Here is a 9,958-nt window from a genome sequence, read left to right on the forward strand (position 1 = left end):
TCTGTTTTCAAACTAGATTCTAGGAGAAGTTTCTAGAAGAGATATGGAATGTGGGGTAGATACATTGTATCCTACCTAATGAATCTTAACCCTAAATTGGATGATGGAGAATGAGCAGAAAAATATCTTAATTTCCTATTTATAGAAATGGCTAGTCATGAAGCAAGGTTGTCATGTGTGAGAACCTAAGGGATACAAGTAGTCAAGGGTTTTGCTTATCAAGTGACCTAAGAGAAGATTCTACAATGTCATGTTAAGCAAGAAAACATAAGGAGATGAATGCTTGGAGGGTGAACAAGCTATCAGAGCTGCAAAATATGAAGGCCAACTAGAACTGATGACTAAGCAAAGATTTGTACTCTGTAAATGAAGTTGTAAGTTATATCAAATCAAGCCTTACTATTACTCTCTAACAATTATATCAGTCTAGAGTAAATCCTTTGGATTAAGGTTGACCTAACAGTCATTTGTAAATCCTTTAACCGAGTGACATTCCAAGTGAATGGTCTAAATTCCTCTAACAAGGCTCACTTCCAATAGGGTGATTGAAATCCTTTAATAGGGTCACATTTAAAAGTGTGTATTGTAAACTTTAATAGGGTTGGTCTTTCATAGGGCATCACTTCAGAAGAGTGAAAAGAGTAGCATGTTACTAGTGGTTTTTTCCAAATTGGGTTTCTATGTAAATCATTGTGTCAAGTGCGTTAATGAATCTGTTATGTTTCATGTTTACATTTCTGCAAGTTGATTTGATAGTAAACTACACATTTTAAGTGATTGCATAATCTTATGGATGAATGCATGAGTATAATGTTTTATGGGTTCACTAAGCTAATAAAAGTTTTATTTATACATCTAGACCATGTATAACTAATTCAAATACTTGATCCCAAATTTAATAATAAAGTAGGCTAAGTGAGTAACTAACATGCATAAATACATCTAATAATATGATAATAAACTTAACAAAAAAGACACTAGACAATAAAATATTGTCAATATAGTAGCATTTTCCCTTGTAGCTAAAATGTTTCTATAGTTTAATAAAGCCTAAAGCTTAGTTGAATATTACTTGCATATAAATATAAGATATCATTTATTCATAGCTATCAAAATTTATTTTACTTCTAACTTGAAAAAACAATAAAAAATAATATACATTTTAATATAAATTCCTTTTATTTTACAAAAAAATGTGGTATTGCTATAAAAATTAACTGTATAGTTTTACGAGTCAAACTCATTGACCCATATTTCATGATTAGATCACATGGACCATGATCACAATAGATATAAGAGGGGAACATTCAACATGGTAACCACAACAATCTTAACATAGAGCAAAGAACATCAAGCCACATTTTAGGGATCACCCTATGCTACCACCATACTTGCTTATATAAGAAAATCAGCACAATCAAAATCATTGTCAATGCATAGTCATCGAGCTAAGTTGTTTCCTTCTAGATTTGCATTCTTTCATATATATTTTCCAAAATTTATACTCAATTTTGAAAAGATACTTGAAGCATATGAAATAGTATACATTGTAATAGAAGTCAACTATATCAAAAAAATAACATGGGACCATTTTAAAAGGGAAAAATCATGTACTTACAATGCATATTGATGTAAAAAGGACTCGTGACTGAATTTCTTAAATTTGCTATTGTATTTATTCTCTTAAATAGATTAGACCATCTGACTAATACTCTGATTAACATTATCCTTATATAGTCATTTGTGTTGAAACCTATGTAGATATTATGGTAATGATAAAACTAAATGTAAAAGTTGAGATTCTACTATCAAATATATAATCAATTTTGAAAGTGCTCCCTTTTGTGATAATTCTTAGCTATGTTACTTTGTAACATGCATATTACATAGTTTAGAATATCTTATATTTTACTTTTGTATTATAAGCATGTAAAATCAATAGACAATTACTACAACCTCTCTTCAGATTATCGATTTGATGCAATATTTTGAGTAAATAGACATTGTTCTATAGATTCATTTACCATTTTCTTCTAAATTGTAACTGTAATTTCCTGCAAACAAAGTTTAGACTATAATCATTGCATAGTCTTAGCAAAATATAGAGGACATTTAATTGATATGAAAGATAGATATTAAAGAATGTTAATGTGGAGTTTAGCCATTAGAACAAGATAAGTGAGATCACTCATGTAAATAATGATTGTAGGGTACACTCTTTTAAATTGGACCAATGGTGTTCATCTTATCATGCTTTATCTTCTATATTTGCATGCACTAATGACATTAGGAGCTTGTATGATTATGTTAGAGTTTTCTAAATGTAAAGACAACATTTAATCATGATTAGTTTTTACTTCTAGTAAGGTACAACATTGAACTTCTCTAAGTGTATCTACTTTGGAAAAAAAAGTTTTATTCAAATTCCAAAAGTATCCATGATATGAATAATACACTGGCCTTCAAATAAAAGACACCAAGATTGGTAAATTAATATAGGTAAATGGGTTTTAAATTGAAAAACACTTCAAAGATATAATAAAATTATATTTTTAAGGATAGAAAATTTATAGAATTTTATTAAATTACGTGGTGAGCATTACAATAATTAAGAATCCATGTTGCAAATGTGGCAACTCAAGTTTGAGCTATTGGCACCAAGACTTTAGTTTAATTGTAGTTTTGTCATAAAGTTCTATTTTGAACAAATAACTAACTGTAGATTTGTCTCTTAGATCTACTTTTCTATCTAGAGTAGTTCACTTGTCTATTACTATTTTTGTGTTGTCGAATCCTCCTAGCTCATTGTCAAACTCTTAATAGTTTATTGTCAAACAATTTTACAATATTTTAGGAATATAGGTTGTTTATTCATCTGTATAAATAGGCTTCCATTATTCAGTAATATCATCTTTCTTATACTTCTTCTCTTATCTATTCTCTTCTTGTGTATTTTATCTCTCTTTTCCAATATGGTATGAAAGCCAAGTTTGAGATTCATTTCGTGGTGTTTTAAAAATCCTTTGGAGTAATAAAGATACAATATGTTTGCAAAAAAGGAGCTTCTACAAGTAATATTAGCTAGTATGCTAATATCATTGGTATTGTTTTGAAAGAGTACTCATAGTGATAGTACTCTCAAGTGTAAAAATTAATGTGGAAAATTTTTTTTGTTAGTTTTATGTTGATCTTTGATGGCCAATCTTGTAGATTCTTATGTAGTTGAATAAAAAAAGTTAGATAGTACCAATTATGTTAATTGGAAGTTCAAGATGTAGACTCTAAAGAGACCAAGCCTACAACACCACTAGCTCCTATCCAAGATTGGGAGAAAAGATAAATAAATGCTAAGATCCTCTTGTGCATGTCAATAAAAGACTCATTTATCCCTCACACAAGAGAATACTACTTCAAGTGGTACATGGTCAACTTTCAAATTTTTGTATGAGATAATAAATTCAACTTATTTTTTTTAAGAGAAAATTATTGTCTATTAAAATGAAAGTAAATGAAAGTATTAGTGAATTTCAATCAAGATTTAATGAATTAAAGGATAAGTTAGATAATTTTGGTAAACAAGTATCTAGTAATTGTCACTTTGAATAGACTCATTAGTGACTATCATGTTTTCATTACTCATTTGGTTGTAAGGGAAAATACACCTTCTTTCTAGAACTTGGAAGGTATCCTTCTACAAGAAGAAGAGAGAAAGAAATATGTGGATAAGAGATTTCAAAGTATAGACTCGACTTTGATGGTGAAAGACAACAAGCCATATAAAGGAAAACAATGGTCAAGGATAAGATGACACAAAGTAATTGGAATTAAACTTGTAAAGTCAATATGCTCACTTGTTAAGAAATGAAGAAAAGATAGTAGCTTATCAAAACTTTTGAAGAAATTTTCACCATTAGTGACTTGAGTGAAGAGCTAGACAACCAATCCAATAGTAAATAGCCAAGGAAGTAGGATAAACAAGTTTTGACAAGTAAACAACCTATGAGATTAAGTTTTGATCCATGGAGCCAAGCTAATATTTCAAGCATAAAATATAGACAAAAATGTAATTTTCAAACTAGGGACACAATAGGCCTAAGTAAAGACACCCCTATTGAGTCAAGATGCACTGAAAGTTCATATTTTGCAAGTGATTGACATAGGCAATAGAGTTCAAAAGATTAAGAAATACAAGTTCAAAAAATAATATTGTGTGATAGTTTACAAAATATGAGTGTGATAGAATAAGATAGCGTAATAGTTCATTAGACATAGTATAACCAAGCAAATAAATTTTAATGATAGTGCCAAAAGTATAATATGATACTTCTTAGAAATGAAGTGTGACAAAAGTACAAAAAAGCCTTGATATCTTGTGACTGTGCCTAAAATACCTATGTTATGACTCAATTTTTTTTCATTTTAGCAGAATTTGATTACTATAGTAGAGTGTTTTAAATTTGTAATACAAATGTAGCATTTTGAAAGTAATTTGTTGCACAAAAATACATCTTCAATAAATTGGACAAGGTGCAAAACAACTATGCAAACACAAATACTTGGGGGTTTTCAAAGTAATAATCCTACAAAGACTACCATCATGTCTATGTTCAATACATTTCCATGGGTTGAGCACAAATTAAAAAAAACACCAGGCAATATCTACAAAAAGGTCACAATTCATTATTTAATACCTTAGCCCATACTGATGCCTCATTACCTCACACAAAGTTTTGACCCACAATAGTTATTGGCTTTTTCATGGAAGTGTTATTAAGAAAACCAAAGAGAAAGATATGGTGAGCGTAAGATCTTGGGGTGATCTAGGTAGTCCAATAGGATTGATCCTTGCACCAATATATTGTGTGGCTAAAAAAGGTGGCCCCTAAATCCTAGATTGTCTAGCATGGCCCCCATTTGTAAAACCCCTCTTGCACCTGATATAGGACAAAGGCTTCACAACCATAAGAGTACCTTAAGAGTATCCACCTAGTTATTTTCTCATGGTCCCAATCCCACAAATAAGCCCCCAAAGGCTTTGGCCTTTGTCAAGAGGTTTCTAATTATAGTGGATCAAGTTAGCTACATTTTGTTTGTTCCCACTTTAGGCCATTCCTATTGGTATCTTTCCACCAATAGAAAGCCATCTAAAGGTATGAATCTCATTAGGAGATTTTAACAAAATGGACCTACTCCAAGGAGGTCAAGATTTATGATTCACCCTTTAGGTCAAGAGCATACTCTCCTATTCCCAAATATTTTTCTCCAAACATGTCAAGCAAGTTATAAAACCATTAAAGAGTAGAGTATCCCACCCATTTTTGTGATTCAATGAAGGGTCAAGATTTCTTATTCACTTAGAAGCTAAAGAGAATACTCTCCTACCAATAATAAACCCTTAATTGTGAGTTTTTACATGCCTAATGAAAATAAAAAAATAGTTTAATGTCACACTTAAGATTAAAAGAAGACACAAAAAACTCTAGGATATATACTCAGCCTCCTTTCTATCATTAGTGTAATGCATTAACCAAAAGTCTTCTTCTTTTTTTCTCTTAACTTGGGCAGCCCTACAAACAATGTTAGGAGCCCTTTTTCTACAAATTTTTGCTTCATAATCTTCTCCATTTGATTTGATTTGGTCTATTAAACTAAAGATTCTTGAGCTAAAATCTGCAATAGTTTCATTATCCTTCATTTGAACATTCTCAAACTCCCTTCTAATCATCTGTGGTTTCACTACTTAAAATTTATCAGTTCCCTTGAAGTTTGTCTCAAGGATATCCTATGCTTCCTTTGAATAGTTAGCTACTACTATCTTAGGAAAAATGGTTTTTGTCATGGTTGCCTTAGTCAAACTTAAAGCTTTTGCATCACTTCTTCTTGACTCCTTTACTTGAATCTTTTGATGGTCAGTGAAGGAAACATACTATGTTGGGTTAGTTACATCAATAAACCCATTCACCACAAACTCCCACAAGTCATTTGAAACCATAATGGTTCTCATTTTCTTTGTCCAAGTGTCATAATTTTTCCTATTAAAGGATGGTGGCTTCTACCATGTCTCCTACACAACAAGGTCAAGCACCTAGAAATGATGCCCAAACTCACGAGGATGTACAACCTTGTAGCTCTAATACCATGTAAAAACTTTCAAAAATTTCTACCAACTCGGGAGATGATTAACCAATAGAGGACATGGAGCTTGGGAAGAACAAGGAGCCAAATGATAGCAAGGAGTGTCTAGTTAACTTGGCACCTATAGTGACTGAGTATGCTCAGTCAACATTGGGACATGGTGGACACTAAGTCAAGTTAACTTGATTAACAAAGGAACCGAGTAAGCTTAGACAACTTAGTCAAGTAAGGACCAAGTGAGCTTAGTTAACATAGTGACAAAGTAAACTTGGTCAACACTACTAGGTGGAATACTCAGTCAACACACAACCAGGACAAAGGACCAAGCTAGGATTGGAACTCGATTTTTCAAGGGGACCAAGCAAGACTGAAGAGCTCAGTTTGCAAGGGTATCGAGTGAGAAGACAATCGACTAATAGTCTGGTTTATCCACCATTAAAACACAAAGACAAGAGCATAGACTTGTAACTCTATTTTGCACAAATACCAAATACAATGTGGAATAGATAGAAATGGAGACAACTGCAAGAATACAATGAGTTGGATATAGATAAATATGCTTGTTTTCTTTCTATTTTTGAAATGATTCAACCTATTACTGATCTCAGAGTGTATGGCTTCAAACTAGAACCAAAACACATTAAACTACTACTCCTATTCATAAATTAAACTTGCAACTATAAAAGGTTGCGTACAATAAAGGCTGAGAGGAATCACTGCTTCAACATGACAACATTTACTTGTAGAATACAGAAAGAGATGGGGCTTTGCTGCTACAAGCTCTATTATTCCTTTGTTGTGGCTGCTTTGCAACTTTCTTCTTCTGCTCTCCTCTCTCTCCCTAACTTCTCTATCTTATGAAAATGAAGACATTCCATCCTATTTGTCTTCACACACAAAAAATTTCCGTCTCATTTCAAATTTGAACTTACCTATCAAGATAAATGCTTTGCTAGGTAGGTGAGCGATTAGCTCAAGGGGCAAAATAATAGTTTAATATTTCAATAGGAAGCATGTCATTTTTTCCAATATTTGTATTTGGAAAAGTCCTAAATTTGAAGGCATTCATAAGGACCAAAGGATATACATGGAAGAAATTTGCACTTAATGCATCGGGTGGTTGCCGACAATTTCCACTAAAATGGGTTCCTCTTAGCCTGTGTTCAAACAATGGCAGAAGACTCAGCAGAGAATGAAATATTCCTGCAACCTTACAGAGGAGAAGATGAGGACTCGCATGCCTAAGCCGAGCAACATTCATTTGGACCAGATTTTCAAATGCAGTAAATAGAATACCATTGAACACCTCTTACCTCATATGGTTGCAACAATGTTATTTCCTAATATCTGTAAGCAACGTTTGTGAATGTAGCAGTGGAGAACTTGTAATTTCTGAAAGCAAGTAAATTTTTTTAATGACAATATCATGGTAGAGGCCGTACAAAAGTAAAGGTGGGATCTATTGACGCCCATCATACGCCTGCAAAAACCAACATATTTTTCCCACCTCCATGCAGAAGCCAACCCAGCAGCAGTCTTCCTACAAAGATTGTGTGCTTGAAAATAGCTCTGTTTTTGGCTCCAGGAAAAATGAATTTGATCAATAAGAAAAAACTTTTAATTACTGAAAAATTATTTTTAATAAACATTATTGCCAAAAACTTTTGTTTATACTGTTCATGGACGCTTTTTAAGCAGAAGATTAATACCTAAATCCTACTGGAACAGCACCGTAAAAAATATCATTGCTCCGACAGACAGATTGTCTGTTTGGGTTCTTTTTAAAACAGTTTATAGTCAGAGAGAACTGCCGCCGAAAATAATACCGAAACGGAAACGTGGGAGGGCCCGACAGCATGGTTCAGCTGGTCAATTAAGGGACCTCATTTCCATTCCTATTCTCTCTCTAAATCTGCCTTTAAATGAAGAAACGACAGAATGGCACGGCATGAGAGACAGATTACATAATTCCTTCATGAATCGCGTGGTATGAACAACTTTATCAATTTGTCAAATACGTAAACATTCAATAAAATTGCGTGGCAATGTTCTGAGCACATGCTTCCATTCCCAACAACGACTGTTTTGAACAATTATTCTCTGCCTCTTCCTCCCAAATATTCTACATTTCAATTTTCTTGAAGCAGGAATATAATGGCTGACCAAGGTGACCAGACTGTTAAACGAGTGTGTGTAACTGGAGCGACAGGATACATCGGATCATGGTTGGTGAAAAATCTGTTAGAAAGGGGCTACACCGTCAACGCAACCTTAAGAAACCCAGGTATAAATTTGTTTTTAAATATAACTTTATATTTAAGAGTTGTATATCAGATTGTATATCAGAGAAGTATTCATGTGTATAACCTTTTGGAAAGTTCTTACACTTCACCACTGTGAACATCACCTAAAGACAATGTGTACTAAGTTCTTTTTTATTTTTATAAAAGATAGGTTTGTTAGAAGTACTAATCATAAAATATGAAACAATGAATTTGATGCAAAATACTACACAATTTGCAAAATCCTGATAATAATATTAAAATTTGACTTGTTATAGAAAAATATCTCCCACTTACAAATAGATTGTTGTTTTGAAGGATGATTTTGTTGTACCTGCTGTTAATGGAATACACAATGTTATGAGAGCCTGCGTAAGAGCTAAATCTGTTCGACGTATAGTTTTCACTTCATCAATTTCAGCTGCTTCTCCGATGAACGACAAGGGGGAATTCAGCCAAACATACCTTGATGAAAGTTGTTGGAGTACCCTGCATTTTCTTGAATCTCTAACAAATAATTCAGCTTGGTGATTGGAGAACAAGAAGCGCTTAAATATGGGCATAATAATGACATTGAGGTGGTGAGCATCCTACCAGGTTTGGTGATTGGGCCTTGGCTTCCAGCTACTAGTGTTTTAACATCTGCTCAGACAATATTAGCTCTCATTGGAGGTATACATATCTGCGTGTTTAACTCTACTTTTTGTATGAAATATATATTGATGGTTCTCTATAGTTATAATTTGACAGTCCTTTTACAGGAAGTGATGCATTTTACAAATTTCTTAAGTTTTGCGAGTTTGTATTGGGATCTGTACCAATTGTTCATATTGAGGATGCGTGCAATGCCCACATATTTTTGATGGAACATATCAGTCCTGAAACTCGCTATGTTTGTGTATCTGATTCTTTGAGTCTCAAGTCTCTCAAAGATTTCCTTGCTAAACATAATGCACAACTCGAGAATTATATCAAGTAAACTATTTTCAGCTCAATCTTGTATACTATTTGAGTGGCTAAGATAAACTTTAAGTACAAGGATTTTTAATTTTTCTAAGATAAACTTTAAGAGCAAGAATTTTATAGTTTTCCAATTCTATTTTGTACAGGTTGGATGAGGATGATAGAGTTGAGAGATACCTCCCAGTTTCTTCTAAGAAATTGTTGGACATGGGCTTTTCCTACAAGTATCATTTACGAGAAGCTTTCGAGGAGACCATGGAATGCGTTGTAAAAAATGGACTGTTGAAGCTTAACGAGTAAGCTGTAAATTTATAAGATTGTTATGGAGTGTTAATTTCAGATCGACTTACGTATTCCTGTAACTAAAAGGGAACAACTTTCAGTAGTTTGCAGTCATTTTAGTATTCCAATTATTTTAAGTTCAGATGTCTTATTTTACCAATCAACTGAAACATACCATATTTCCTGTTCAATTAAATCTTATGAAAAATATTTAACTTGTTTCGAAATGTAATTAATAGAGACTTAAAAAGGAAAAAAGTAAAAAACAGGAAATTGATTAATTCACTTTTTATTCA

General features: G+C 32.7%; 1 pseudogene; it reads left to right on the forward strand.

Moving 5' to 3' along the window:
- The first annotated feature begins 8,289 nt into the window (after positions 1–8,289).
- Positions 8,290–9,680, forward strand: LOC149568473 (putative anthocyanidin reductase; annotated as a pseudogene).
- The last annotated feature ends 278 nt before the right edge of the window (positions 9,681–9,958 follow it).

Source organism: Cupressus sempervirens, chromosome 3 (genome assembly GCF_028749045.1).
Source record: "Cupressus sempervirens isolate cs-2001-9-10 chromosome 3, ASM2874904v1, whole genome shotgun sequence".
NCBI lineage: Eukaryota > Viridiplantae > Streptophyta > Pinopsida > Cupressales > Cupressaceae > Cupressus > Cupressus sempervirens.